General features: G+C 39.3%; 1 long non-coding RNA gene across 2 annotated transcripts; it reads left to right on the top strand.

Moving 5' to 3' along the window:
* Positions 1–3567: 3567 nt before the first annotated feature.
* Positions 3568–8024, top strand: LOC141521208 (uncharacterized). Of its 2 annotated transcripts, XR_012477868.1 has the most exons (3): positions 3568–3599; positions 5786–5914; positions 7763–8024. It is a non-coding gene; the product is annotated as an uncharacterized LOC141521208 (long non-coding RNA). The 2 variants fall into 2 exon arrangements; XR_012477867.1 differs by lacking the exon at positions 3568–3599 and having other exon boundaries at positions 4603–5914.
* The last annotated feature ends 1408 nt before the right edge of the window (positions 8025–9432 follow it).

Genomic DNA, 9432 nt, shown 5'->3' with positions numbered 1-9432 from the left:
TTAGGATTCCAACTTCAGTAGATCCTAGACATTCACGGAAAAGCTCTTCATTTGTTCTTTTAATGTTCTTTTAATTCTCAGATGAGAATAAAAGATGGAAGATATTTCTCCTTAACACTCCTTGATGTCAATTTGAGACAAGTGAGGAGGAGAGAATCTCAATTAATGTAAAGCCTAAGGAAACAATTTGTCAAGTGGAATATTCCTAATGTTGAAAACAGCTGACAAAATCTGGGGAGTCAACTTAAAAAAAATTTCCATATAAAGAACATATTTTAGAACTGTAGAATCAGTTTTTTAAAAGTTTTTGTGAAGGTTACTTGTTAAGGATGCCATGCAAGTAATTTTCTTATGAATAAACAAGTCATATATGAGTATATGACTTACATATAATCCAATTGGAAATTTATATAAAGTATTAAGATGTATGGTATCTTTTATACCATTAACTTTATACTATTAATCTTTAAATGAGTATATATCTAATGACAATACAATACCCACTTTTGATTTAAAACGTAACATGGGATAAAGCATAAATTCAGAATAAACATACCCTTTTCTATATAAATGTACAGATACATACACTGAAAATTAAATGTAGTAAATAACAATTTGAATTCAATTAAGCCATCTTTTCTTATTAACTAAAATATACATTTTCAAGACATGAAACATTTAAAGTTAGCTGGGATACCTGACTTTACTGACTTTAGCCAATGGAAATAAGAATTTTAAATTCTATCCATTAGGTACATGGTCTAATCTTTTTAGACATGACTAATAATTCATTCCTGTACTATGTATGTTAAGCATTTCCTATTACATCAGAGCTAGGCTATACATAGGTCTCTACTGGCAAACTGAATATATTAACCACCTTAACAAAGATGATACTTTAAGCCTATCATAGGTTACTATTGGGTAAATAGAATATATTAATCAACTCAACAAAAATGATACTTGAAGTCTACCATAGGACTTTTCTGGGTAACTGAATATATTAACCACCTTAAGAAAGATGGTACTTGAAGCCTATCATAGGTTACTACTGGGTAAATTGAACATATTAACCAACTCAACAAAAATGATACCTGAAGACTTTTCTGGGTAAACTGAATATATTAACCACCTTAACAAAGATGGCACTTTAAGTCCATCATAGGTCTCTACAATGTAAAACTGAATACATTAATTACCTTAAGAAAGATGGTACTTGAAGCCTGGATGCACAACATATGAAAGAGAGGAAATCTTTTATTTAGATCTAGCTTTCTTTACCTTCTCATCACCTTTTGATCCCTGAAGGGATATTAAGTAATAATATATATATATATATATATATATATATATATACATATATATATATACATATATATATACTTAAACATCTTTTTTTATCCTTTTCTTTATACAATAAGCATGCTTATACAGTATTATCTGTGTATATAATATATATATTCTTAAACATCTTTTTATTTCTTTATACAATAAACATGCTTATACAGTATTAACTGCATATATAATATTACCCACAGAGCACAAACATTAAACATTTATGGGAAAGAAGCTGTATACATCATGTGGACAAGGGTCCAATAAGAAGCAAACAATAAAAGCCATTTCAGCAGTCACAGTGTTGACGTGATCAATACAGCTATAGCTAATTTCTGCTGATATTTTCACAAGTCATCTATGGTGAAAAAGCATGGGACAAGGCTCTTTAAAAAAATGTGGGTTCTCTTAAAAAATTAGTGTAAGAAAAGTTATGCATCTGGGTTCTCTAACAAAAATTAAGGGGAAAAACATTTGTATTCAGCTTCTCTTAAAAAATTAATGGAAAAAAGTTATGCATCCAGGTTCTCTTACAAAAATTAAGGGGAAAAATTTGCATTCAACTTTTCTTAAAATATTACAGGAAAAAAGTTTCATTCAGCTTCTCTTTAAAAAATTAATGGAAAAAAGTTTGCATTCAAACTTCTCTTAAAAAATTAATGGAAAAAAGTTATGCATCTGGGTTCTTTTAAAAATTAATGGAAAAAAGTTTGCATTCAACTTTTAAAAAAATTAAGGGAAAAAGTTTGTATTTGGCTTCTCTTAAAAAATTAATGGAAAAAAAGTTAGGCATCGGGGTTCTCTTAGAAAAATTAAATATATATATAAAGTTTGCATTCAACTTCTCTTAAAAATTACTGGAAAAAAGTTTATGCATCTGAGTTCCCTTAAAAAAATTGATGGAAAAGGGGGGGGAAGTTATGCATCCGGGTTCTTTTACAAAAATTAAGGGGGGAGGAAGTTATGTATCTGGGTTCTCTTACAAAAATTAAGGGAAAAAAGTTTGTATTTGGCTTCTCTTAAATATTAATGGAAATAAAGTTAGGCATCCGGGTTCTCTTGGCAAAATTAAAGGAAAAAAGTTTGCATACAACTTTTCTTAAAAAATTAAGGGAAAAAAGTTTGCATTTAGCTTCTCTTAAAAAATAATGGAAAAAAGTTTGCATTCAACTTTTCTTAAAAAATTAATGGGGGGGCGGCTAGGTGGCGTAGTGGATAAGGCACCGGACTTGGGAGTCAGGAGTACCTGGGTTCTAATCCAGTCTCAGACACTTAATAATGACCTAGCTGTGTGGCCTTGGGCAAGCCACTTAACCCCAATTGTCTTGCAAAAAAAAACCACCTAAAAAAATTATTGGAAAAAGTTTGTATTTAGCTTCTCTTTAAAAAATTAAGGGGAAAAAGTTGTGCATCCGGGTTCTCTTAAAAAAATTAAGGAAAAAAGTATATTTAACTTCTCTTAAAAAATAATGGAAAAAAAGTTTGCATTCAACTTTTCTTAAAAAATTAATGGAAAAAAGTTTGCATTTAGCTTCTCTTTAAAAAATTAAGGGGAAAAAAGTTGTGCATCCGGGTTCCCTTAAAAAAATTAAGGGAAAATGGTTTGTATTCGGCTTCTCTTAAAAATGAATGGAAAGAAAGTTATGCATCCGGGTTCTCTTAATGGAAAAAAGTTTGCATACAACTTCTAAAAGATTAAGGCGCCGGATGCCCCCGGCTTCAGCAAGGGCGCACGACCCGGGGCGCGGGCATTCGGCGGCGAGGCCGGCTCCGCGTCCTGCCTTCCCCAACACCAGGTCAGCCGGGCATGCCGGCGCACCAGCACCTCCCCTCCCACCAGGAAGCAGATGGCGCCCACCGAGATGTAGGCGACGCCCAGGAAGGGGTTCCTGCCCCCGCCACGAGGCCGTGTTGAGGGTCACTCGCTTCCGGCCGTCAAAGGCGCGGACCCGGTAGTTGTAGGTGCCGCGCAGCAGGGAGGCGCCCTCGGGCAGCGTCTCCTGCGCATGCGCAGGTACAGCTTGCGGAAGGTGGGCAGCGCCGCGTGCGCAGCCACACCACGAAGTCCTCGTTGACGTCGGCGGCCGGGGCCAGTTGGGCCGCGCGGTGCCCCGGAAGGCCTCCCACAGGCTGCGGCCGCCCCGGAAGGCCTCCCACAGGCTGCGGCCGCGCCGGAAGGCCTCCCACAGGAAGGCCTCCCACAGGCTGCGGCCGCCCCGGAAGGCCTCCCACAGGCTGCGGCCGCCCCGGAAGGCCTCCCACAGGTTGCCGAACTTGCCGGCCCTGTCACTGCACCAGGCGATGCCCCTGCGCAGCAGCGGCACGGGCACGGGGGCGCTGCCGTTGAGGCGTTACAGCCGCGGCGGGTCGGGGAACATGCTGGTGGCGATGACCCCGCAGGGCGCCACGGGCCGCCGCGCCGCGGTGGGGCTCGCAGCTGGGCTGGGCCGCGCGGCTGGGCGTCGTCGCGGGAGCGCAAGTAGCGGCGGTGGCTCTGGGAGGAGTTGGACAGCCCGTACACGAAGACGGGTCCGTGCGGGGCGCGGGGCAGCGCGAAGGGCACGTCGCACCCGCGGGGCCCCGGCGCCGCCCGCCGCGCCCGTGTAGTCCAGCGCCATCTCGGCCGCGCCGCGGGAGGTGACCAGCGCGCCGGTGCCGGTGGGCACGAAGGGCAGGCCTGCGGCGAGCAGGGCCAGCAGCGCGCTGCCCGCCGCCAGGAGGGGCTGCCAGGCCGGGAGCCGCTGCTGCTTGAAGGCCGCCTCGGCCCTGGCCGCCATGGGGGCGTCGGCTGGCACTGGAGCCTGCCAGGAGGCGTTAAGGCCCGGATGTGACCAGAGCCAGGGAGGGAGGAGGGGCGGCCAGTGCGGGAGGGGCCGTCGGGGCCCCTATCTCTATCCATCCATCTATCTATCTATCTATCTATCTATCTATCTATCTATCTATACAGATATAGATATGTAGAGAGAGAGAGAATGATTTTTTTATAACTATCTCATTTGATCTTCCCACCAGCTGGGTGAAGCAAGGGCCATTATTACTTCACTTTTTTTTTTTTATTTTTCTATTTTTGCAAGGCAATGGAGTTAAGTGGCTTGCCCAAGGCCACATGGCTAGGTAATTATTAAAGTGTCTGAGACCAGATTTGAACTCAGGGACTCCTGACTCTAGGGCTGGTGCATTATTCACTGCCTGCCCCAATGTCCTCACTTTACATTTGAAGAAACTTAAGGTAAACAATCCAGTCAAACCTCCCTGGGGAAAATACATATATATATATATATACTTCAGGATAATTTAATCCATTACTTAAGATACCCTTTTGGATTTATTCATTAAATACTAATACAAAGAACAATGAGAATAGAACTATCATCTTTAAATAGGTATATAATTGCTGTCCTAGAGGAAAAATATTTGTTAAAAATGGGATAATTATTTAGACAGTAAGATGTCTGAGTAAAGCTTGGGAGCTGGAGTTAGTATATAGTACTCTAGGATTTTCGAGGTATTCTACTCGTGTTCCCTTATTCCATCCCCTCAACAATCCAAGAAGGTAGGTAGAATTATGATCCCCATTTTCAGATAAGGAAATGGAAGGTGACTTGCTCAGAATTATCCAGTTATAATAAGTAACTGAGGCTCAATTTGACCTCAGGTCTTCCTAACTCCAGATCCCACTACTACTGCTACAGCTGCTACAGCTGCTGCTGCTGCTGCTGCTGCTGCTGCTGCTGCTGCTACTACTACTACTACTACTACTACTACTACTAATATTATTATTATTACTACTACAGCTGCTACTACCACTATTGCTATTACTACTGCTGCTACAACTACTACTACTAACTCTACTACTGCTATTGCTATTACTATTGCTACTGCTGTTACTACAACTACTACTACTACTACTACTACTAATATTATTACTACTACTACTGCTGCTACTACCATTACTGCAATTACTACTATTACTACTGTGACTACAACTACTACTACTAATATTACAATTACTACTACTGCTATTACTACTACAACCACCACTACTACTGCTACTACTACTACTATTGTTACTACAACTGCTACTGCTATTACTACTATTTCTACTTCTACAACTACTGCTACTGCTATTACTACTATTAATAATAATAGTTATTACTACTGCTACTACTACAACTACTACTACCACTACCAATATTATCACAACTACTATTGCTATTACTACAACCACTACTACTACTACTATTACTCTACTACTGATACTGCTATTACTACTACTGCAACTACTGCTACTGCTACTGCTGAGACACTTAAAGGGTCTTACATCATTAAAATACACTTTGTTAACCTGAAATTACTTTTTTCTGTACCTTCTTCCCATTCCCTAATTCTCTCTTCTGAGGCTAAGCAGAGTTTTTTTGGTTTTTGTTATTCCCTTTCACACCCTGCCTAGGTGGAGTTCATTGTGGTATGCCTGGGTAGGATGAAGCCAGAAGAAACTCTAATGGAGGTTCAAAACAATCCTAATACACAAATCTGTCATCTGACCATCCAGCCGCAGAACTTCTGGCAGTAACTGAAGGTGGGTCTTGAAATTCAATAAACCTAGAGCTTTTTAGGCATCAATCAAATAATGGACCAAATATAGCAGGCAAATGACATTATAAATATCCAAATGGAAGGTTCCCCACTCCTGGACTAATCCAATCATCTAGTACCCGGTTCCTTCTGAAGTTGCCCTCAGGTTAGCTAGTGCTCTTTCTGGGACTGCATCATTGCTGAAGTTCCTTGCTGATATGGGAGAAGAAACCATACAAAGGTCATGAGACTCCTGTAGCATTCAGACCAACATCAGAAGTCCTTTTTTCCTATCAGATCAGGTCATGGGATGAAATGGTTCTGGAAAAGGTAAATGAGAAAGATGTTTTGGTTCGATATACTTCTCACTATAATAAACATGATGTACAACTCGTGTCACCATTAATTTATTTGATGTAGTTCTCTTTGAAATCATAAAGGACACATATTATTCTTTCACATGCAAATACAAGTTTTTTCTTACTATAGGATATGTATCATTTCCTTCAGTCAATTCTTCTTGGAATTCGGAATTGTCTGTGGTTCCCTTATCATTCTGACTGCTTCCTTATAATATGGTCTTCTTGTTTTTTTTGTTTTTTAGGCTTTTTGCTTGCTATATTGTGATATTGATTTATATTGATCCATCAGTCCACTGAAATCCCCAGATCTTTCTTTTCCCACACAACCAATCAATAAACTTTTGTTAAAATATTTTCTACCTGTCCCTCCATGATCTATATTTGTGATATTGATTTTTTAAACTCATAGATAGGTTTTTGCATTTACTTCTGTTCAATTTCAACTTGTTCCATTTGTTTCATTTCTCTGGCAAGCCTACTCAGATTATTTTTAATGGTGCTAATTCTGTTATATAATGTTTTAACACTCCCTTCTACAATTTTATGTTATCTGAAAATTTGACAAGTATACTTCTGAAGGCTTCATCATAGTCATTGATAAAAAATGTTGAAAAGTATAGATTCTTGGGACTTTCAAGTTAAAAAAGAATTGCTGATCATTGCTCTTTGGGTCCAAACATTCAAACAATTGTAAATCTACCTAACTCTCTCATCACTGAGCCTCCATCTTGTGAGCAAGGATATGATAAGACACTTTACAAACTGCTTTGCTCAAAAATTGAATTTCCCATAGACTTATGAGTTATTTTCTAATTTTTTCATTTCATAGTCAGCCTCCATGCTTTGGTATAGGAATACACACTCTCTTCACCTCCATCTTTTAGGTTGCCTAGCTTTCTTTAAGGCTCAGTACACTATACTCTACGCAGAATCTCTATTAATCCTTCCAATTATTAGTGATTCCTCAAATTATAATGTATTTTTTATGTGTATATATGCTATATCTGCTTCTCTTCACCCCTGTAGAATATAATAACTTTGAGGACAAAATGTATTTTGCTTAGTTTATGTATCCCCATTATGTGGTGCCTTATGTATAGTAAGGGCATATAGAAGTCTGCTGTACTGAACTAAATATACTACTTTTACAGTATATCAATGATCTGTCCACTGACTTACTCTGTGGAAAAAGGAAATGATGGTAATCTGGTCTAATCTGATATTGATGAGTGCATGCTGGCTTTTAGCAACCTCTGCTTCCCTTTCTCACTTGTCAAAAAACTATCTTGAAAATTACATGTTCCTAGATATTGCCAGGACTCAAAATTAAGCTCAGTGCTCTATAGTTTGTAGTTTGTATCTTCTTTTTAATTTTTCTAAAAAGATTCTAGTAACTGAAATTTATAAACCATTTATAGCAGGATCTTATTTGATTTGCTACATAACTCTGTGATGTTGCTGCTCAAGGCATTTTTATTTCCCTTGTAAAGATGAGGATGGATTACAGAAATAGTAAACCCCTGAAGTCCAGTACCAACTCAAGTCTCCCTTGGTTTCAAGTTCAGGATTCTATTCACTCTCTGATGCCATCTCTCAAGGAAGCAGATTAAAGGAAAGATTGCCATTCCTGGAGCCATATTCATAGAAGAGCAAGTGGAGTAACAAGATGTTTGACAGATGCCTCCAGGAGTGGTCTTAAGAATACCTTGTCAATTTTAATTCAGTCTGTGATTAAATTAATTTTATTTTGAACTTCCATGTCATTGTTTTGATCCATCTTAAGCCTATGAATAAACAACATTAAGCACTTATGATATTCCACATTAAGTGCTGAAAATAACAAGGAAAAGCTAGAAAATCTCTGCTTTTGAGGAGCTCATACTACACTAGGGAAGATAACATATACAAGAAAGCTCAGCTGTAGGGAAGGGTCAAGACTGTCAAGACCCAGAGGTCCTCAGGTTACTGAAGTAGTCAAGGTGACATAACTAGGGGACCAAAGGAACAAAGGCAGACCAAATGGCGAGACTTGGAAGATCTTGGGAGTCAGTGGTAGGGCAGATGGAAAGGGCTGATCATCCTCCATCAGATCAGGAAGGATGGAGTTGTTGATTTTGCTCTCAGTAAAATCCTCCAGGCAAGAAGGAAGACGATGGGGTGAGGTAACTTCCAGTGTGTTTCTTTTTTGGGGCCATCCCAATGGGTTTGAGGGAGGGTGGGGAAGGGAATGATGAGGAAAAGGTAAGAGCATAGGACTCCTATTTTCCCTTAGGAACTATTGACAGGTTATTGTTTCATTATGGAAAATTAAGTTCATGAACCAAAACTATAAGCAACTACATTTTTTCCAATAGTTTTTATTTTTAGATTCAAACTATTTCTATTTGGGGGGGTAACATCAAGTAATAGAATCAGAAAAGGCAGTTTATAGGGCTTGGCACTTGAGCTGAGCATGGAAAGGAGCTAGGTATTCTAAAAGGCACGAGAAAGCAGGAGAGTATTCCTGACATGTGTGCCTGTTTGGAGGAGGGAGAGGGATATTAGAGACAGGAGCAGCTTGTGCAGAAGCACAAAGGAGCCTGGGTGACATTCTAGTGACCTGGCTACTAAGCTGCTCACACTGAATGGTCTTCAGGCTTTCCTTGATTGACATTTTCTCAAAAGAAATTGAAATGTGCTTGGGGGAAGGTGATGAACAAAACCTGTGGGACTGAAGTTGAAATAGTGAGATCAGAACAGTCACTGTAAACTTGTCTGGACTATTGTATGAAGACAGCTTATTTCATTGAGTCTGGAGACTTTAAGGGATTAGGTTATTTATTTTACAAACAGTTTCAGAATTGGAGTCACTAATTGCAAGTCCCAGTCAGGCTTCTGTGACATGGATTTTTTTATCCACTCGATTCCTCTTGTCAAAATGAAAAATGGCCCGCATCAGAACAGTGCCAGACTGGAGGAACCTGTCAGTATGTAAGCTCAACACCACAATAAAATGCTATTTTCTCCCTGTTCCTGGAATTCTGATCCTGGAATTTGATTTCTTTATGGAAGTTCAGCCTAAAGATTAAATTAAACCTAGATATTGTGTATACTTGTATGAAACTGAAGAGACACAAATCTTTTATTAATCAGATGACTAAGTTTAATGGACATTAGGCAG

This window comes from Macrotis lagotis, chromosome 4 (genome assembly GCF_037893015.1).
Source record: "Macrotis lagotis isolate mMagLag1 chromosome 4, bilby.v1.9.chrom.fasta, whole genome shotgun sequence".
NCBI classification, from domain to species: domain Eukaryota; kingdom Metazoa; phylum Chordata; class Mammalia; order Peramelemorphia; family Peramelidae; genus Macrotis; species Macrotis lagotis.
The sequence above is the reverse complement of the archived record's forward strand: the minus strand, read 5'-3'. Positions and strand labels throughout refer to the sequence as shown.